The sequence below is a fragment of the Helianthus annuus genome, chromosome 6 (genome assembly GCF_002127325.2).
Source record: "Helianthus annuus cultivar XRQ/B chromosome 6, HanXRQr2.0-SUNRISE, whole genome shotgun sequence".
Classification (NCBI taxonomy): domain Eukaryota; kingdom Viridiplantae; phylum Streptophyta; class Magnoliopsida; order Asterales; family Asteraceae; genus Helianthus; species Helianthus annuus.
In genome coordinates, this window is record NC_035438.2 from 13,720,483 (window position 1) to 13,743,967 (window position 23,485).

The window sequence follows — 23,485 nt, forward strand, 5'->3', positions numbered from 1 at the left end:
GCGTGCACCAATGCTAGCACCAACTTCTCCATTATTGAGTACCTTGTCTCTGGGTCGTTGAGCATCTTGCTGATGTAATAGATGGGTGTTTGAACCCCCTCCCGTTCCACTATCAATACTGCACCCACCGCGTTGTCCGCGGCGGATAGGTATAATATGAGTGGCTCATCCTTGCGTGGTGCGGTTAAAGTTGGGAGTTGTATCAAACACTCCTTCATTTCCCGGAAAGCGTTTTCAGCCTCTGCGGTCCACTGGAATTGTTCTTTCTTTAAACAGTTCCGCAGGGTCTTGATGAAAGGATAAGACTTGGCTGCATGGTTGGCTAAGAATCTGTTGAGTGCTGCTAGCCTGCCGGCTAGTCGTTGCATCTCTTTCATCGATGAAGGCGATGGCATGCGCTCAATCGCCTGAACTTTCTCCAGATTTACCTTGAATCCATCTTTAGTCACGATGAACCCAAGGAATTTGCCTTCTTCCATTCCAAACGAGCATTTCCCTGGATTGAGCTTTATGTTAACGCTTCGCAGAGTCTGGAATGTTCTTTCAATGTCTGTGAGCATGGTATCTTCCTCCATGCTCATGACGACTAGGTCGTCCATGTAGATTTCGACACTTTTGCTTATTTGGCCGCGGAAAGTGTCGTTCATCAGCTTTTGATAAGTTGCGCCCGCGTTGCGCAACCCAAACAGCATTTTTGTATAACAGTAATTCCCGGTGGGAGTGCGGAATGCCGTTTTGTCCTCGTCCTTGACTGCCATTTGTACCTGATGGTACCCTTTGTAGCAATCGAGGAAGCACTTCCATCTGAATGGTGCGAGATTATCGACTTTTTCGTCGATTTCTGGAAGCGCGTAACAATCCTTGGGGCAGGCTTTGTTAAGGTCTTTGTAATCGACGCACATGCGCCAGCCCCCGGACGGTTTTTCTACCATGACTGGGTTGGACAACCAAGTCTGGTATTTAACTTCCCGCAGGATGCCTGCGGAGAGCAGTTCTTCGACCTGCTCTTGCATCGCCTGATTTTTAGCGGACCCAAGGTGGCGTTGACCTTGGATCACCGGCTTGATACCTGGTAAGGTATTCAAGTGATGTTGCGCAATATCACACGGGACCCCTGTCATGTCTGCGGGTGTCCATGCGAAAATGTCTTGGTTCCCGAAGAGAAGCTGCTTCAGGTGCGCTTTTGTGGTCGGGGACAAGGCGTGACCCAATGTAACCTTTTGTTCTGGGTATCTCGCGTTGAGAACCCATTTCTCTGGTTGGTTGTTGGGGGTAGGCCTTGTGACCTTGGTCGGACGTACTTCGTCCGTCACCATGACGTCCCTGCGGGCATAGATTATCGCGACCCCTGATTCGGTTGGGAAACCGACAGCAGAGTGGGGGACGGATGTAATCATATTGAAATCTCCTTGGGATTCCCTCCCAAGGAGTACGTCATATCTGGAGGTGTGAGGTAAAACCATGAAGTTTACCTCTTCTGTTCTTGTGTGCCTTCCGCTGGTAAGACGCACAGGAAAAGTGATCTGGCCTAGGGGAAAGACGGTTTCCCCTGCGAACCCGGCCAATGGATAATCTACTGCTTGCAACCGATCTTTGTCCTCCTGGTCGAACTGGTTGAAACATTGTTCGTAGATTATATCAGAAGTACTGCCCGGGTCGATGAATAGACGCTCGGTGCAGTAGTGTGCCAGTTGGCCTGAAATAACGACGGCGCGCCTATCGCGCGGTCCGCCTCGGACTTTTGGGAAGACGACTTGCTCGTCTTTCCAGTCATTGTCCGGCCTTCTCGCCGCTTTGCGCGGCCTACCTTTGCCTCCGTTGATCATGTGGGTGGAAGCCACGTACATGGTTCTCTTCCCGGAGGAGGTACCTTCGCCATGAGGGGTGATGCGCTTGGTGGGTTTTTGTCCACCTGGCAAAAGATGTTGCAGCTTCCCCTCTTTTAAGGCCCGCTCAATCTCCAGCCGGAGACTGATGCAGTTGTTGGTGGTGTGGCCCGAGTCCTTGTGATACTCACAGTAGAGTGTGAGGTCCTGATTTTTCTTGGACTTCATTGGTTGGGCCGGTCGCAAGAATTGCGGGTCTGTAAGAAGGACCTCGCTTGGCGACATGGTGATCTCGGTCCAGTTACGGTCCCGAGAATCTTTCTTTGGTGCCCGGTTGTCCCGTTGAGGACTGCGTTTCCTCGGGTCAAACGGGTTGGTCCGCGGGACATATGGTTTGGAAATATCGCTATTCCCTACGTCCCGGTTGCATTTATTGTTACGCTTGGACCCTTGGTTGGAAGTTTCGGCCTGTTGTTCTGCCTTTGCCATATGCGGCTCGAGGGACCGCTGTGTCTGGGCATATGTCTTGACTGCGGCCATGACATCTTCCCATTTTTTAGGCAAGCCTTCTTTGCCGGAGATGGTCATAACCATCTGCTTATCTTTCACGGCCTTGATGAAATGGTTCCGTGCCATTTGATCTGCCACGTCGCCTATTTCTAGGCACTCTTTATTGTATCGGACAACGAATGCTTCTAGGGATTCGTTGTCTCTGCGCCAGATATTCATAACGTCCAACGAGTCACGCGCGTGACGTCGTTGCTGGCTGAAATGAGCGAGGAACTTTGCATGAAAGTCCTCGAATGAGGCCAGTGATGCCACTGGCAAAGAATCGAACCAAGCCCTGGCCAGACCCGTAAGGGTCTGGGGGAAAAAATTACACCAAGTGGGTTCGTCCCACTGGCCATTGCACCCTGCGCCTATGAAAATGTTCATGTGGTCGTCCGGGTCGGATGAACCACTGTATTTCCCAACGTTGAATGGGAATTTTGTTGTGGTGACATGGGCGTGGGCTATTCGCGGGGCGAATTTGGAGTTTTCGGCCGCAACCTTTGGTCTGTAGGGTTTATTCTCAGGGCGCTTTGCAGCCCTGAGGTATGTACTGCGGGGGTGAGTGGGAGGAACATAGTTGCGTCCTCCCGGTCTGCTGCAGGTGTCATGCGAATCCCCACAATATGTACGGTCGTCCGGGTCGGTACGACCATACCCTTCGGTGTATGGTTGTGGGCCCAACCGGCTTTGAATTCCAGAGCCATGTCGGGATGTGGATCGTTGCCTGTCCTCGACGTAAGGGCCTAGGCGAGTATGCACTGGTCCCCTGGTGTGGGACCCGTATGCGGAATCGTCCTCGTTGATTGTGTGGACCGAACAGTAGGATGATCCGCGGTCTTCACGTCTGCTTCTCGAAGCTGGACGTGAATGCGCCCTGCCTTTGTATTGTAAAATACGATCGGCAGGGGTGTGCGGTGCTGGGGTCGGCCCAGCTTGTATTTGCGCTTCCGCACAAGCGCGGTTGTATGTTGCGGCCAGTAGGGTGGCCTGTTGGTCATACCAGGCATGGGGGTCCATGTTCGGGGGGATCACAGATGCGTATTGTGATAAGTCGTGTCCGAACGTTAGGGATGGACCCCGTTGCGTTGATGTGCCGACGTGTCCGGGTTGCGATGTTGAGGGATTGACCCTAACCGGACTTAGATTTGTGGGATTTTGGTTATCCCCAGTGTTGTTTTGGTGATCAGTCATGATCGTGAGAGAGGGAAAAGGATGGTTGGAAAAGTGCTAAGAGTAGCGGTGGGCGCCAACGATGAAACAATGGTTAACCGGGCAGGGTTAACACACTGGTCTCGTCAAGAAGGGTTAATCCCTTCCTCTCGAGGATCGCTGGCTGGATCACCGGTGGGTTGATCTCCTGCACAAGGAAACAAACCGTGACTCGTAACAAGGAGGATGGGGTGGGGGGTGCTCCTTGTTACCACTCTCCGGCGTGAGAATCAGTAGTTTGCTTGGGAAGCAAAGTAAGATAGTAGTAGTAGTGAGAGAGTTGTGAAGAGATACCTCAAACCTGGTTTGGGGTTGGTATTTATAGCCGAGGAGTGAAGGAGGAGGTGGAAGGATAGACTGACGGCATGCTGCACCTTTGCAGGTGTGTCAGACATGTCGGCCGGGGAGACGACGCCACGTCAGTCTGTCGCTTACGTAGACCTGACAGGTGACTACCATTGGTTCCACTTGCACTGTGGTGTCAGTCCCACTTGTTGAGCGTATAGGATGCGGTGCTAGCCGCATCGCTGCCTGCGGTAACATCTGATGTTATCGCGTCTCTTGCTTGTGATCAAGAAATACGCGAGATGCGGTGTTGGCCGCATCATCGCCCGTGGTGACTGTTGCTGTTATCCAGCTTCCTTGTATTGATAGAAGTGTTCACTGGACGCGGTGCGAGGCCGCATCGCTGTGAATACTTCCGTTTTCATACATCAGATGTGATGCTATGTCGCATCACTCTACCGTTCTCATGTTCCATGTAAGTCCTCCTTCATCACTAGATAGATTGGATTCAACCCTTGTGTCGACGCGTTCTCGCATGGGCACAAGTAGGTTGTTAGCTGGTGGGGGTTTTGATAAGGGTAATGGTTACTCGCGGTCGATGCTGACGCGAGATCTGGGACCATACCCCTTCACGCATTATCTTCGGAGAAATGGTCTTCCGGTCCTAATGGGTTATAACCTATTGGTTCTTGGACATAATCAGCCGGGTTAAATCGGCCTTGAAAGAAAGGAGTAGGATCGCCATAGGAACGGTGCGAAGCAGATCGCTGGAGAGGTATAAACGAAGGTTGAGGGTTACTGGAATCGTTCTCCGAATTTGGTCCAAAAGAGTGACGGTATGAAGGTGTCGAACTGTGCGAGGTAGAATGTCTTGCAGGCTCAAAGAGGTTTCTTCTACGTCTCTGAGGTTCTTCACTCCTTGTACTGGAAGGAGCTCGCATGTTCGAAGGCCCGGCCTCGTGATCATTATGAGTAGTGATCGGCCCTTTGCCTCTTCCTCCTCTTCCTCTTCTAATTGCTGGTGGCATATTTCCTGCTTTCAAAACTTTAAATCACAATAAAAAATAAAAGACAAACTGGAATAACAATTCGAATTTGTCCTATGTTCTTGTCTACACTCGAATATGTGCAATTGTGTCATTGAGATTAAACACAAAAGACTAGTGTTTAATTCACTCAACGTTGGCTCTGATACCAACCTGTCACACCCCGATTTCCACGTGTATCACCGATGGGCCCGGTAGGGGATTACCGTGACGTAGTTGGCAACAATATAGTCAAACCACACAATATATAAATGCACAGCGGAAGCATACAGATAAATATATTTCAACCTTCGAATATATGTCAAAGTATTACGATTGTTGAAATATAATCCACAGAGGATCAAAATAAAATATAAGTATTGTTCAACAGACGTAGGCATCTTAAGCTTGCGAGACTCTTTATTGATGCTAAGGAGAAATATCCAGCCAATTACGCTTAGAACCTGCATTTAATCTTTTTAGGGAAAATACGTCAGTTTACACTGGTAAATACATTCAACCGACACTTTTGTAAAATGTTTAATAAAATTGATTTTAATGCACAAGGCACAAACTCTTTATAACTTGGGATAATTTATAATTAAATCTTGTAAAAGAATTACATGTTACTATGCGTTCGGTCGCCCGGGTCGTGTCGGGTTTAAGGTTAATAGACACGCCACAAAGCATAAAGTCGTGGCGGGAAAACCAATGGTTATACCTTTAATAATATAGACACATTACGGGTGTACGCCTACACCCGTGTGTCGGGGTCGTGGCCATTTCGTAAAATGATGCCAAGGATATCCGGGACATGGTCATTAAGCTCCCAAAGGCGTAAAGCCAACAAAACAAGTTTTTAAATGGGTCACATTGATAATACCCAACTACTAATGAGTTGGGGTCAATTGCCCGACCAAGCGGTATTTTAAATACCGTAACCCAAGCCCGTATGACGGAAAATAAGTTAAAAGTATTTATCTGAGCAAGTATTAATCCTTAATAAACAATGCAAGTTTCTTTTACTGGTCTCCTATTCTGGAACGAAGGTTTAAATCAACCTATTAGAATCCTAACGGGTCTTTAATTTAGCCTTAGCTTAGACCGGTTAGTTTTTAAAGGATATTTACGGTTTAATCGTGTGAAAGGCGAAAACCGGGAATGGAATGTGATTCAGGCCCGACAAGTTTGAAGACTTGTTTTATGTGGGTAATATAATCACACTCTGGATTTTGAGGTCAAAACAATATGGTTTGACTCGTTTCGGCTTAGTTTATTTAAACTAGTTACATAAGCCGAACCGTGCGCGCAAAAGGCGTAACGGGTAACCGTAAGAGTCCTACACAAATTTCCTAAGTCAATATGCTTTAAAGAAGTTGTGGTATCAGTAGGATACCTTCCATAATGCCCGTAACGAGTTTTAATCCAATATGTGCCCGTAGGGGTATTTCGGTCATTTTAAAGATCATAAAAGAGGTTTCTGAGTTCTACAGGAAATCTGAGTTTTCCGATCAGTTTATAAAGTCCAAAATACTCTATTTATTATTTAAAATCAGTAGCAACTGGAATCGGGTCAAAATACTTTGTAGAACTCAAGTTATGCTCGAAGAGGGTATATTCGGTATTTACCGAACCGATGCCATAACCGCAGGTTATGAGCAGGTTAAAAATCATTAAAAATCTTTAAAAATCTCCAAATATTATTTTACATCAGTGGGTAAAAGGTTTGGTGCCGAAATTTGGGTTTAGATAGGCGTTATGCTAATTGCGCCATTTAATTACTAAAGTTTTCGTAATTGCGCTATTTAGCATAACTCCCATTCTAGACCTCGGATTGACGTGAAATTTTAGGGACATGCTTAGAAATCAGTAACTAAGATTATTGTCCTTTCACATGTCCAAAATTCTCGTTTTAAAGTGAAAAGGGCGTTACAGTCAACTTTGAAGCATTTAAAGGAAATGTGTTAAAGACTTGGACAAACAACGAACCGGTCACAGAGGGTTATACCATCATGTAACCTGGTCCTAAGAGAGTCCTAAGGCATATCTAAATCATACCATAACGGGTCAGAACTGAAGTCAAAGCAAAAGTCAAAGTTTTGCGACTTTCGGTTCCGAACCGGGTCAAAACAGTAAATGGTCGGATCAAACAAACTTAGACTAGTTAATATACTTATTATCATGTTATATGAGTGTTAAAACAGGTTACACACCATCTACATTCCTGATTATGCATAAAATCGTAAAATAGCATTCTGTTGACTTTTTCTAAGCAAGTTTGACTCGACGTTCGGACTAGTTAGAGTGGGAATCAGAGGGTGCCCTTTTAGGGGTTTAAAGCCCACATAATTACCAACATATAACTACCTTTGATTCGACAAACCACTGGACCATTTGTGATTTATCGTAAAGTCAATCGTTAATTACGACGGATTGACTTTTAAGCTAAAACTATGGAGAACTAAGCCACAAAGGGTTAGGCATACTTACAGAAGCTTGGTGCACGGCCAGAGATGTTAGAAGAATGCTTTTGAGCTCCAGAAATGAGCAGATGAGTTGTTTGAAGGTGTGATGAACAAAGGTGCACTACATTGCCTTTTATAGTGAAATTTTGGGCATAAGATCATTACAACTCATCCTATAATTGTTCATGGATGATCAGCAGCTGTCCCTGAGTGTTAGGGGACATGTAGGGGCGCCCATGCTTCAATTAATGCATCCAAGGTCGGTTACAAGCTCAAACAGTGAACCTGTCCCGAATTTCTGCATCTGGCACCTTCACGCGGGCCGCATTAAGGATCAGGCTAGGCTCACGCGGGCCGCCTGAATCCTTATGTCAGGAACCGGATCTTCATATGGCTCGCGGCCCGCATAAGCTTCCTTGATTCTCTAACGCGGGCCGCCTGAGGCATGTAATTCAAGATTTTCAAATCTTTTGCCATTATTAGTCTGACCTTTCGGTTTCGAAGGGGTAACTTTGCGATTTGGGCCTCGATTATTTACGAATAAGGGCCCCTTGACTTTTACCCGCGCCGATAAGTCCCCGGTTAGTTTAATTACTATCCGAAAAGCCTTATCTTTTATTGTTGACGCTTCTAACCCCTTGCATACGGAATTGATCATAACTTTCTCGTTTTAAAACGGAACTTCGCGAAATTTATATCGTATGTTCTAGTGAGCGTAATTTACTGTTACAAGGCCTCGGGTATGTTAAAGGGTCACTCAGAGGTATAACTTAAACATGTTGACACAATTAACCCCTGTAGTTTGTAATCTCTCACTTCCTTCTGCAATTCGTTCCGTACGATCCATGATTTATCCATTTGAAGGTACGAGCATCATTTAGGGTTACTGTACAGTGTATTTATCCCTCGTTGACGTTTTTAACCCTCGAATTTACATACTTTCCATGTTTGTCAACTTTAGTCCTTTATTCTGTATTTAATACCACGTGTAAACTTAAGACAAGTGTCAATACTTTATTGAACGCAAAAATTTTCGAGGTGTTACACATGTGAAATTCGTCTTTTCTTGGTCTTCAGGTGCTATTGGAATTTGAAAATAACCTGAAAAACCATCCAAGAAACAGTAAAATTTATGACCGGATAGTCGTTCTAACATTTGATCAGGGCAAAGGAAAGTGATCTTTCCTCGTTGCTTCATTTAATCGTCTATAGTCTATACAAACTCTCCATCCTGTGACGGTTCTTGTTGGTATTAATTCATTCTTTTCATTAGTTATAACCGTCATACCTCCTTTCTTTGGGACTACTTGGACGGGACTTACCCATGGACTATCGGAGATTGGATAGATTAGTCCGGCGTCAAGTAGTTTGATGACCTCATTTTTAACCACTTCTTGCACATTGGGATTTACTCTACGTTGTGGTTGTATTACTGTTTTGTAGTTATCATTCATTAAAATTTTGTGCGTGCACATGGAAGGACTTATTCCTTTGATATCTACAGCTTCCAAGCGATCGCATTTTTGTGTTTTCTAAGAAGAATGATTAATTTTTATTTTTCTAGGCTACTTAATTTAGATGAAATAATTACAGGTAAATTACCATCTTTGTCTAGAAAAGCATATTCCAAACCTTTCGGGAGTTCTTTGAGCTCAATGGGTGGGTCTTTAGAAGACACCTTATTTTGTGGCTCATCTAGGTCAAGAACTTTAAAGGTTTGTTCTATGGCGACCTCTTCTTCAACAAAGTGGTCAACTTCTTCACTTGTATCGGGTGGCTCATCTTCATCTTTAATTAGGGGGTCATTGTTGCCAAAAGGATATTTCATTGAACGCTCAAGATCTATGCTCCTTTTGAATGCCCGTAACTGAAGAGGTAGATTATTAAATTTCCGGTTTTTCAAAGCTTCATGAGTTTTTACAAAAGGTTTTCCCAAGACTAGAGGAGCGTCATCGAGGATAACGAAGTCGGTTGGAATAACCAATTGATTTGTTTGAACCAAGACGTCCTCAACCACACCGATTGATTTTATTACTTTCCGATTAGATAGAAAAATGGGTATTTGAAGTGGAGAAAAATCACTAATACTTAATTTTTCAAAAATGTAGTTAGGCATTATGTTAACACAAAGATCTTTATCAATGGTGACATTACTAATAAATGAATTTTGAAAGAAACATGGAACCAGTGTAATGTTAATTTCAAAAGGATCTTCTTTTACTAGTGAAGTTTGATCATTAGTTAACTTAACACTTACCATTTCTTCAATTTTAGTGTTAGTGTTTAACTCTTTTAGAAACTTAGCATGAGTGGTTACAAGAGATTAATTTCTTCAAAATTAGACTCTTCTTGAAATTTAACGTTATCGGCCTCACCTTTCTAGTTGTTTAGCTCATGTGTCGGTTTTTCACTTATTTGTTCTTCCATTTTTAATTCCTCAATTATCGTTTCTTCCTTTTTTAATTCTTCTCTTGCGCGGGACTCCTCTTCCCTTGCGCGAGATTCTTTTATGCATCTTTCGATAAATTTGAGTTTTTCTATTATCCTATCGGCTATGTCGGTGATAGAGTAAGAATCGGGATCCTCATTGCTTGAATCCGGTTGTTCGATCCTTGGTTCCTCATAGTACTCATATGAAGTAGATGGTTCATACCATTGTTCTTCATTGTAAGCATATGATGGATAAGGGTCGTAATTTTGTTCTTCATAGTGCTCATATGAGGTGGGTTGTTCACGCCATGATTCCTCATAATAAGTGTATGAAGGTGGTGGCTCATATCTTGATTCTTCAAAGTATGAGTATGAAGGCTCATACCTTGGTTCATCAAAATATAAGTATGAGGGAGGAGGTTCATACTTTGGGTCTTCATAGGATGTGTATGAAGTCGATGGCTCGTACCTGGGTTCCTCATAATGGTTATATGAAGCGGATGGTTGAAATAAGTTACAATATTGTACCGAGTGCGGGTTTCCACAATTAGTGCAATAGTCTCTCATATAATCATCCTCCTCATAGGTGTAGTTGTAGCCTCCTGAGTATTGATCCATAAGAATCACTCAACAGACCACAACTGAGTCTCGGGACCAGAAAACAAAAATAAAGACGGAAACAGAGGCTGGACACGGCCCCGTGTTCAGTGGACACGGCCTCGTGTTCAGGATCTGTATCTAGGCATTTTTAATTAAAGTTACTGGTCTCGTTGGACACGGGGGCGTGTTCAGTGAGCACGGCCCCGTGTTCAGACTCTGTATCTGGGTATCTAACTAAAAATATGCAGCACGGGGGCGTGTTCAGTGAGCACGGCCCCGTGTTCAGGTTACTGTAAATGCAAACTAAACTAAAATGCAGAAAAATGTGCGCGCGTTTTGAAAAGGTTTTGAAAAACTGATTAGGCCATCGATTTTAAGCTTTCTTAAAATCCTTGTGTCCCCAGCAACGGCGCCAAAACCTTGATGTGCGTTGGTGTGTATATATTTTAGATATATATTTTAAGCCCTTTTTACACTTCTTAGCCAAGTTTTAAATTTATAAAACACGATATTTACTAACACTAAACACACATATGGGCAAGTGCACCCATCGTGGACGTAGTATAGTGTTGGTAAGATACCGAGGTCGTCCAAGGACACAAGAGCTTTTAGTACCGGTTTATCCTCAACGTCTAATCAAATCAAAATGTTAGAAAAAAAATTTTAAACTAAGAAAATAAAACTAACTAAATGCTGAAAAATAAAATAAAAATAAAAACAGATAGACAAGATGAATCACTTGGATCCGACTCGTGTGTTAGTATAACCTTTGATTATTTCCGCACTTTTGCACTTATTTAAGAGATTATCTTAGTTATTGTAGTAGGCCCCTCTTTTGAAGGCGACGTTACCCTCAACCCAGTAGTTTGAGTCAGCAAGGATACAATCCTAAAGGGTCGGATTATTGAAAGATAATTAATTAAGTTATTAATGCAAATTATGGTATGCCCCTCTTTTGGAGGTGACGTTACCCTCGACTAAGTAGTCTGAGTCAGCAGGGATACAATCCTAAATAGCCGGGTTATAGTATTAATAGTAGTTAACTTATGAGGGGATCAAAGAGTTTGGACCCCTGCCATCCAATACCTTTGGGTATTGAAGGAGGTCCTACTAAATTTGACCCAGGTCCCTTGCAGGACCTCTAAACGCTAAACAAGGGCAAGACCCTTACCAAACCGTTCCCTTAACCCCCGACCAGGTAGCCAACATACCTCCATATAGACCGTGGAGATATGAATGGTGAAAATATTTTATTTTATATAGACAGTAAAATAATGCCAAGACACCACGGACAAACGATAAGGAAGAATCACCTTCAACAAAAGCAACTAGTTATTAAAGTCATTAATACAAAACCAATTAAGAAGTGCAAAAGATTAAAAATAAAAAGTATTATACTAAACACTTGTCTTCACCAAGTGATGTAAGAGACTTAGGCAAACATGGCCTTGATTGTCAAGAACTCTTACGATCAATCTTGGATCCCGAGACGACTCACACACTCTATGATGGACAATGGATGATGGTGGTGGATGATGGTGTTGTGATGGTGGTGGGTGGTGGATGAAGTGTGAGAGAGGTGGTGTGCCAAGGGATGAGTTGCAATGAATCCAAGCACTCCTATTTATAGGCTGAACAGAGGCCTGGGCACGGCCCCGTGTCCGCTGGGCACGGCCCCGTGCCTGTCTGACACTATCTCTCCTCATTAATTGTAATTCGCAATTACAATTAATGCGCCTGCAGTACTTTGGGCATGCCCCCGTGTTCACTGGGCACGGCCCCGTGGTGAGCAATAGAAGCTTCTACAGGTTTGTCTTTTCTACTGCTTCTTGGGCATGGCCCCGTGCTCGCTGAGCACGAGGCGTGTTCAGCCTTCTGTTTTCCTTGTTTTGCTTGGGAGGATGCTGTCGAGGGGTCGGGCAATCCACTTTTGATACTTTTCTTGTATTTATGTTAGATTTAGCTGTCTTTTTGCTTCTTTTGTTAATTTGAGCTCATTTAATCCTGAAAATACAAAAGGAAGACAAAAACACACTTTTTCCAACATTAGTACTTAAAAAGGGTTAGTTTTATGCCTCATTTGATGTAATTTATATGTTGCATTTTACACACATCAAGAAGCAGTTGTGGTGAGATTTGGGGGGTGGAATTTTGAGGAGATGTAGAAATGGAAATTGATTGTGTGGTGAGGGGTAACCAAGTGTCGGGTGAGGGTGAGATTGGGGTAGAGGTTTGAGAAAGGGATTCATAGGGAAAGATGTGGTCAAGAAAATGGACATGACGGGAAGTGTAGATCCGATGAGTAAGGGTATCAAGGAGATGGAAAGCACTTTGAGAGGATGAGTAGCCGATGAAGATACACGGTTTCGATCAAGACTTGAGTTTATGTTTTGAGTAGGGTCGCAACCAAGGGTATGATAAGCAACCGAAACTATGAAGTTTTTCATAGTTTGGATAGATGTGAAAAAGGCGAAAATAAGGAGAATCATTTTGCAAGGTGGGGGTTGGTAATCTATTTATGAGATAAGTGGCGGTGGTGAAAGCAAAGGGCTAAAATTTGAGAGGCATTTTAGCATGAGAAATTAGAGATAGGCCAGTTTCAACGATGTGGCGATGACGACGTTCGGCATAGCCATTGTGTTTGGGTGTGTGAGGAGGAGAGGTGAGATGAGAAATGCCACAAGAGGCTAGGTGAGAGGATAGTTTGATGTATTCTCCACCATTGTCTGAGAATAATTGCTTAATTTTGGTTTTGAAAAAATTTTCAACAAGTTTTTGAAATCGAATGAAAGTATGAAGAGAATCTGATTTGTGTTTTAATGGATAAATCTAAATGTATTTTGTGAAATAGTCAACAAAAATTATGTAATATTTGTAACCATCAAAGGATGTAATTGGAGAGGATCAAACATCGGAAAATATTAATTCTAGAGGTGTATTAGAGTTTAAAGAAGATGAATGAAAGGGGAGTTTGTGACTTTTATTACTGCAACAAGAATTACAAGATTCATGCTTGCTAGAAATAAAAGGGACAAAGGACGCTAAATGTTGTAAAACACGTGAATGTGGATGTACTAGACGGTGATGCCATGAAGACTTCTTGGTGGTTTGCAAGTGAAAAGCTTGAGGAGACTTGGTTGAGGAGAGCTCGTAGAGATCATGACTAGTGATTCCCCGAAGAATGGTTCGGCGAGTGGGAAAGTCCTTGATGACAAAATAAGAAGAAAAAAATTTGATTAGTATGTTGTTATCAAGACATAAGCGAGAGATGGATATGATGTTACGAGAGATAGAAGGAACACAAAGAACGTTTTTAAGAATAATAGGAACATTAGAAAAATAAAGAGTCATGGTGCCAATATGAGTAATTTTAAGAGACGAACCATCACCGATGATAAGTTCCTCGGTACCATCGTATGGGCTATGCATAGAGAGTGCACTAAGATCATTGGTAATGTGATGAGAAGCACCACTATCCTTCAGCCAGGATAAATCAAAGTCCACGGTTGGGTGTGTTGCCATCATGTGTGCTTGGGGTTTATGTGGGTTATTGGATCGGTTGTAGGTTGGAGGTGTGATTGAGGGATGGACTTTCTTAAATGATGGGCATGAGGTTAATGAATGTCCTTTGGTAAAGCACCATTGGCATTTGCCAAGGAGCGGTCGTTGGCTAGGGGCAGAAGTGGGTGTGGGAAGCAGGCCAGGGGTGTTGGTGGGTGGTCGTGAAGACCACGGTCTAGGTGACTGATGGGTGTGGGCCGCAAAGGCAGTGGCGGGTTGGTGGATTGAGGCGGAATCGGGTGGGTTTTGGGAGATGGAAAGTTCGTGGTTGATGAGTTTTTCATGTAGTTCATGAAAGGAGATGGGATTATCACGAGCGTGGACTGATTCAATCACGGGTTTGTATGTTTTGGGGTCTAGGCCTTGAAGGATAATGTCCGTAACATCCTCGGGATCCATGGGTTTCCCAAGGATGGCTAATTCATCAACAAGTATTTTTATGGATTGCATAAAATTGGTAATGGGTTGTTCAGGAGTTTTAAGGGATTTTTTGAGGCGATGTTGGAGTTGTTTGATGTGTCCTCGAGATGGGGAGGCATAGGTGGATGCCAAGAATTTACAAGCATCAAGGGAAGTTTTGGCATTGGTGATGAGGGGAACAATCTCGGCGGAAAGGCTGTCGACAATGGCACCGAATAGGAGTCGGTCTTGGCGGTACCAGGCGGGATAGTCGACATGTGGGATAGAGGAGCCGTCGATGTTTTTGGTTGGAGAAGGAGCAAGGTGAGAACCATCAACGAATTTGAATAGGTCCAAACCTTGGAGGATGGCTTCTAGTTGGGTTTTCCAACTAAGGTAATTAGTAGAAGTGAGTTTTAGAGATGAAGGGAAATTGACCATGGTGATTGATTGGGTGGTTGTGGTGCCGGTGGTCAAAGTGGTGGTGGTAACGACATTGTCGGCCATGGAGGAGAGAATGGTTGTGTTTAGGTTTTGCAAAACCTGGCTGATGCCATATAAAAGTATCAAACTTATTTGGTAGGAGATTCGGTTTTGACCGAATGTGTTCTAATACTTACAAGCCCTTATCCATTGTAAAGTTGTGTCCTTAGGAGCCCTTAACATCTATGCTCTTTCACAATGGCTTTGTTTTTCTTGGTTTTTGTATGTGGGTAGCCCTGAGGTCGGAGGGTATGGGGGCGCCACTCTTGCCATCTCAGCCTCTATGGCGCCTGGGTGGTGGCGCCACCCCACACCGTTGATTTTAACTTGGGGCGCTATAGGCTCCTCGCCAACATATTAACGTTTTGAAATTGAGAGGATCGAGGTGGGTGGTCAAAGATATCCGTTGCCAACGTTCGTTTTAAAAAAAAAGTTTTTTTTATTCAAATATAAATACAAACCTATCCCAAACTAAAACACACACCAATCACAACTCAAACACACACCAATCACAACTAAAAAATATCATACGATTCTTCGAGCTCTTCATCCAACGGTGTTCTTGACGATATGGTTATCGCAATTACGCAGGAGGCGATTAATTATTTGCGAGAAGAAGCTCAATCCTCTACATCGCGTACCAGACAACCGGCTCTTGAACAAGATCGGTTAGGTGCTCATGAACGTCTAGTGCAAGATTATTTTCGTGAAAATCCGTTGTACGATGATGGTCAGTTTAAGCGTAGGTATCGTATGAGCCGTCGTCTTTTCGTGAAAATTTCTAATGATCTTGCGGGCGAATTCCCTTTTTTCACGCAAAGAGAAAGTGCTAGTCACAAAGTTGGTTTCTTTGGAATACAAAAGTGTACAGCAGCAATTAGGCAACTAGCGTACGACACAGCGAGTGATACGTGGGATGAATATTTAAGGATGTCGTCAAAAATGTGTCGTGATTCTCTTGAAAATTTCTGTGAATGTAATTTTTATTCTTTATTCTTATTGTTATTATTTTATCTACATTGTTATTATTTTTATTTACATTGTTATCATTTTTTTATTAACACTATTTTATTAGGTGTTATCTCTCTGTACAGGAGACGATATTTGAGGATGACAACCGACGCCGACGTTCCACTTCTATACGAGGCCCCTCAGCGCATACACGAGTTTCCTGGGATGTTGGGTAGTCTTGATTGCATGCACTGGGATTGGGCGGCATGTCCAACCGCTTGGAAAGGGCAACACCATCGTGGTGACCATGATGGTCCTACCCTAATATTGCAAGCGGTCGCTTCTCAAGATTTATGGATTTGGCATGCGTACTTTGGCATGGCCGGTGCGAACAATGACATCGCGGTTTTAGTGTCCTCGAATCTTTTCGACGATGTCATAGACGGTGTTGCACCAGATACTTCATTATATGCAAACGACGTGGAGTATAAGTATGGGTACTATCTCACAGACGGTATTTATCCCGAGTGGGCGACGTTGGTAAAAACTCTTTCGTGTCCAGATGACAAAAAAAGATTGTATTTCAAGAAAAAAACAAGAGTCAGCAAGAAAAGATATCGAGCGGGCTTTCGGTGTGTTAAAAAAGAGATGGTCTATCATCGCCTAGCCGTCGAGGATACTTGAAAAAAGTAAAATGAGAAACATCATGTATACGTGCATCATTTTGCATAACATGATATTGGAGGACTCGGGTAGAGCGTTTTGTGGAGAAAGCTATAATGAAAGTAACCAACCGACGAACCCAATACTAACATACGCTGAAAAAGAAGCTATCTGATCGAAGGTACGAGCCAGGAACACACACCATAACCTTCGAGCTGATCTGACCGAGCACCTATGGTTTTATCGTGAACAAGGAGGAGACGACGAAGACGACGACTGACTTTGTATTTTTTTTTTAATTTTAATTATGACATTGTATGGTTTTTATTTAAATTATGGCATTTTATTTATATTATTTCAATTATGTCATTTTATTTTTATTATTTAAATTATGAGTTATAAATTAATATATCAAAATTAAATAATTTTTAAATTCAAAACGAAAATAATTAGGTAATGATGACAGGGCTTTATCCCACACCCTGCAAGTTAAAGGAGGGCGTTATAAAGCCCCCTGGATGACGTGGATCCTAGATGGCGCTGACGTGTCCTGATAAAGCCCCTAGGGGCTCCATCCCACACCCTCTAGCCTAAGTAAAAGGTAAAAATGTTTTTTAAGATGGGTAAGAATATTTGTAGGGTTAGAGATCAAATAAGAATTTTTAAGGATTTGTAAGAATATGATCTGATAAATGGCGTGACATCTAAAGGAGCCTAAAAACGCACATAACATTAAGGATAGACTTACTCAAAACTTTCTTTCTAAGATATCCTTGCCCCATTATATCCATAATATAACTTTGTGTAATAATATTTGACATACTCCATAGAACCCGTTAAAAGGTTGCAATGTAATGAAAAAAAATCAAGTATATGTTCAATGTCAACATACCAATGGGGTGGTGGTCAACTGATAAAGTCAAAACTATTAAATGTCTGGGTTTAGAAGAATGAAATCTTAGGTTCAAGTCCCACAGACGAAATGGATTAAAAGAAATTCCTCGTTCAAAAAAAAAGTTCAATGTCAACATCAACATAGATATAAGTTAGTATGTTAACAATGGCGCAGCTTTGAAGGGGCCGGGAGGGGCGCCCGACCCCCCGAACTTTTCGCCCAGTAGTATTATATATGTAGTTTTCGTATAAAAATTTTTAGGTATGTACGTTTTCAACCCCCCCCCCGGTCGAAAACGTCAAACTTCGCCACTTTATGTTAAGAACCAATCACTCAAGATTCAGGTAAAACTAGGTGAATTTCCACTATAAATGTCATTCTCCCAACTCCCCATTATGAAGACTTAATCTCATCTATATATAGCCCATGTAAACAAAGAAGTCAAGGATCTAAGGCATACAAAAAAAGAATGGGGCAAAGTATTATTTTGGTCACTCTTTGTTTATTTAGAAAACTCAAAATGCTAAGATTGAAGAAACATTGACCTGAACGGTAAGGCTCCGACGAATACTTCAACTCTTGGCGATCCAAACAGCTGGATGCAAAACAGAACACCGTTAGGACTCGTTACAGGAATGGGGTTATTTCTGTAACCACCCTCCAACGTGAGAATAAGTCTCGGTATTTGGGAGTAAGAAAGTATGTAGAAAGATAGAGAGTTGGTAAAAGCAGAACGTTCATACCTTTGATGTTTACCTCTATTTATGGTTTACGATTAGGGTTTCCCGTAAGTTAGGAGATAATCCGGTGAGTTAGGGATTTACATGATCTTCCCAAAATATTGGAGATTCGGTTACTTGGTTTATCCATGCAGAATGGAACATTCTAGAATAAACGTGAATATGATTAATTATTTATAATAAAGTAATAAGTAATGACCGGGTCGGGTTAGTCGGTCCGGGTCATACCTCATCATGTCCCCCTATTCCGAAGTTATGAAATGAAGTTATGAAATGAAATAAATGAGATCGGACTTAGAAGAAGAAAAAAGTCAAAATGCACAATGGGTACATATTTCTCAAGTAGAAGTACAACACTTTTTTGAATATGGCGGTGATGTGAAAAGGTGTGTCAGTTGGTCATCATTTAGATGACACTTGTACACACCCCGAACGGCCACGCGTCGCCATTTCGTTGGTGTTTCCTTTTGAATTTGAAAGGTTGTTTACCTTTTCCATAAATAGTCATCCCATTAGGGATTCGTATCATTTCGTTTCTTTCTTTCACCACCTTCAATTTTTTGATTGTGTGCAATGTCTCCAAAAATCAGCGAATCCTCCAAAGCAGAATCGAGTTCGGATGTTCTTTACTGCAAGTGGGGGACGATATCATTCAATAACCTTCTTCAAGAATATGATATCAAGCCGGAGTGGCATCCGGTGTTGCCGTCGGAGAAAGACACGGCGTTTTCCTTGAAGCGGGGGAAAATCACTCTGTTTAGTGATTTTTTCAAATTTTGCAATTTCCGGCTTCCCATTACCAAGTTCTGTAAGTCCGTTCTTGACGAATATCAGATTCACATCTCCCAGGAGCATCCCCTTGGATTGGTGAAGCTCCGTCACTTTGAGTTTGCCTGCTTAGGGTTGGGTTATATCCCTGAGATCTTGGTTTTTAGGGCCTTTTTCATTCTTGTTTGGAAATCCCCGTTTTTCACCTTCGATCGACGGGATATCGCGTTTCTTTCCTGAGGAGTGTTCCTTCAAGCTCCAGGGATAAAGATTGGAATAAAAAGTTCTTCTATATAGATGTTGGCGTCATCCCCGGGGAAATGCACTAGCGAGAGATGGCTCCTAAGGAGAACTTTAATGATGACAGTCCTCCTGCCGATGCATACATAGAGAATGCCTTGTTCAAGAGGCTTAGTCAGCACCCCTCCGAGTGTCAGGTGATTCCTGGGGGTGCACTCGTGCTAGTTGGAATGAGTTTGCTGTGGCGTGATAGCCGATTATACCCATCCTTTCAGAGGTTTGATAATGGTAAGTGCCAGTTCGCTGTTAGCACATCTACAAGTGATGTTTATTCTGATGTGTTGATTATTTGGGGTGAAAACAGGTGATTGGTCTTTGTTTGACTTTGTGGACCTTCCCAGAATGCTGCTTTGAGGTCCGCTGATCGCGTGGTTGGGGAGCAGGAAGCTAGTGTGCTGAAAATTCATATTGAGAATTTCCTCCTTCCCGCTATCACAGCGGATTCCTCTGCCCAGCTTGTTAGTCCTCCCCCCAGGGGTGGGAGTGAAGCGTCCCTTAGAGGGACCAAGAAAACATCCCGTATAAAGATAACCGGGAAGAAGAGTGCTACCATTGAGGCGACCGCCTCGCCTATTGATCGATGTCGTAAGGTCGGTCAAAAATATAATTAAAAAGTGTCTTGTTCACCTTTTACTATTAAATGGCAAGTAGGGTGTCGAATCCATAGGGAATTAGTGGAAAGTATGAAAGGTCGTTGTCTTAATGATCATCTATTTCTAAACTAATTGCTTTTTTGCAGTTGTGCGAATAATTATGAAAACAAATGTAAACTATGATTGTAAACAATTGTGAGAAGAGGGACCAATCTCCAGGTTTTCAGGTTATGTAGAAAATCGGGTTACTTAGTTACGACCAGTTGGAGTAACTAAGATTGAAGAAACACTAACCTGAACGGTAAGGCTCCGGCGAATACTTCAACTCTTGGCGATCCGAACAGCTCTGGCTGCAAAACAGAACACCGTTAGGACTCGTTACAGGAATGAGGTTATTCCTGTAACCACCCTCCAACATGAGAATAAGTCTCAGTATTTGGGAGTAAGAAAGTATGTAGAGAGAGAGAGAGAGAGAGTTGGTAAGAGCAGAATGTTCATACCTTTGATGTTTACCTCTATTTATAGTTTACGATTAGGGTTTCCCGTAAGTTAGGAGATAATCCGGTGAGTTAGGGATTTGCATGATCTTCCCAAAATATTGGAGATTCGGTTACTTGGTTTATCCATGCAGAATGGAACATTCTAGAATAAACGTGAATATGATTAATTATTTATAATAAAGTAATAGGTAATGACGGGGTCGGGTTAGCCGGTCCGGGTCATACCTCGTCAAAGATCTTCAATGATCATAAGAAGAACTCGGAAAAGATTGTGGAAGATATAAAGACGAGTTATTATGTGTGGATTAACAATAGAGCAAAATTTCAACAACTAGATTAGAGAGATTAGCATACTTTCAACTTTTATTTGTATAATATTATCACTACCTAGCACCTTGCTAGTCTTGTGAATCATTAATAAATTTACCTAGTCGTTAAAAAAACAACGTAAACGTGGAAATACCTTTTATCTTTTCTCGATTTCAACTTCTTATATTTAAAGTAGTTATTATCTTTTAATAACTAAACCTCTTATATTTAAAGTACTTATTACTTTTTAATAACTAAACCTGAAAACTTTTAATAGATGTATGATGCGAATTTATATTAGTAAAACCAAAGGGGTGTTCGCATGATGCGGCGAGGAATATAGACACTGATAATCATGTGACATGTTAATTTTTTTTATGTTAAAAAAAATTGTAGCAATATCGCACTCAGATTAAAGATGATAAAATGTTCATTTTTATTGTGTATTAAAAAAGTATTAATGCATTAAAAACTATGCCCGTTTAAAAGTTATGGGAAGTTAGTTTTAAAGTCAACAATATGTTTAAAATTGTAACTACATGAAATTTTATAATTATGCCTTATTATCCCCTTTATATTTATTATAATACAATATAGGGCGGGTTTGGCTACAAATTGTATTTTGTCTAAAAATTGTAATAACCGATGTGGACCTCTATATTAGAATAACTTATGGACTGTTATGGTTCGAATATGGTGTTTTAATAATCTTCACGCTTGATATGTGGTCGAAAGTCCGGTGTTATACGTATTTAAATTTGTGTTTTTACGCGAATGTGAGTTTTCGAATGATCTACTTTGATGTGATTTGTGTTTTGCAGGTCTCATCGAGTTTAAAGAACAATTGGAAGTTTTACGAAGCATCGGGGTGCGACTAGGACCAACTGAGTGCAAAAAACAAAGAAAACGAGCAACGAAATCTGCTAGCCGCGTCGGTGACGCGACCTTTGGTTGTCGCTGATGCTTGCTGTGTTAGCTGAAACCCACGTAAATAGTCAACATACGCGAAAGCACTGATAGCCGCTTCGTCGACGCGGCGTTGGAATTTCTCGCGTTTTGGAGTTGTGTTTGACCATTTTGACGAGTTTTGGGGTTTTATTATTGTTTTTGAACGTAGATTTTGGGGTACACTTCATACTAGGAGCCAAAAATTGAAACACAGACTCTCTTGATCATCATCCATCAAGACACATCAATTGACCCATCCATATCCATCTTCCTATCATCAATCATTATCATCCATCATCATAACCCTTATTCCAAGTTGTTTGGAACACATCACCAAAACTCTAACCACTCCATCAATCATTCTTTTAAGATCAAGGATTCAATGGGTCGTTCGTTGTGTTCATCATCCGGTGATCAAGCATCACATACCATGAGCGACTAATCTCCTAGGGTTTCACCCTGGTGTGGAGTTTTGCAAGATTCTAGGGTTTTAACAATTGTTTATGATTTTAATTTGTGACTAGTTGTGTGAAATATTTGAAGTTTATATTAATTGTTTTGCATTTGTTACGAATTCATAAATTGCTGAGCGAATTATTAAATTTGACTTTGTGAAATGGATCCAAGAAACTATAATTTATTATAAACCAGGGTTTACATGTTCTAGGTAACGAAGTGCATTTTTGTTCGTTCTCTGTAACGTTGATAACTATCGGCACCTAAGCCTCTTAACACTAAACCCGTTAATAATCAAATGCAACTAAATTAAGTCTAAAATGTGTAGGAACTCTAGGTCTTGCGATTATCGAACCAGGTGTAAACCTTGTTCCAAACTATCGTTTCAATCAAGTAATCAAGTTTTTGTTTTCATAATTAAACAATCGTTTTCATAGTTAGTAGTAATTTGTTGGTTAACTCCGACATCCTTTCAGACCAATTAAACAAACAACTATTATAAAAATAGCAAGCTTCATAATATGTGCCAAAAATCAATAATCATCCGAATCCTGACACAGACCACAAACTCTTCGTGGTTCAACGCCCTGACTGCCACTTATTATCTGTTTGGGGAGTAATTTGGCTATTATAAAGTATCTTTGACCAGACCCTCGACATTCAATCAAATTTTGCTAGTCGTACCCCGATGTTCCGTAAAGCTTTCGAATTGTTCCTTAAACTCCATAAGATCTGCAAAACACAAATCACGTCAAAGTAGATCATTCGAAACTCATATTGCAGTAAAACACACAAATTTAAATACGTCTAACATCGGACTTTCGACAACGAATCAACGCTGTTATCAGTGGGTTTAATTTTTTTGGATGATAAGCTTCTGATTATTAAATGACTGACATTATAGTGTTTTATTTTGAGTATCATTGTGGTGTTATTATATTGATAGTTGTAGGATGTTGTGTTTGAAGTTTTTATGGATTGTTAGGAGTTCGAATATGGTGTTTTGGTAATCTTCACCCTGTTATATGTGTGGGTTTGAGTGTGTTTTATGACTAACATCATGATGTTTTATGGCTTCTCACTCTATTATATGCGATTTTTTTTGTTATGGAATGGAATGGTTGGGTTACGAAAAAAGTTAATATCTTAGTTTGGAAAGCAGAAATGAACCGAAACACAACCCTTTTTGGCGTTGACTAGAAGGAACATTAATGTGGGATTTGTGGTGTGTAAATTTTGTGGTGATTACAAGGAAACAAGTGAGCATTTATTCACTTTATGTCACTTATATTTGGTTACATGGCAATTTATTAGCAATTGGAATGGAGCACCACCTATCTTTGCGTTTTCAGTTCGGGATTTGCTTTTGGTTCATAAGAATATGAAGATGGGTCGAGTAAATAATAAAGCCCTACAAGGTATTATTATGACGACATGTTGGTGCATCTGAAAAGCGAGAAACGAGCTCATATTCTCTAAAATCATTACGATATTTGTGGATGGAAAATATATCTCCTTGCAGTTAAA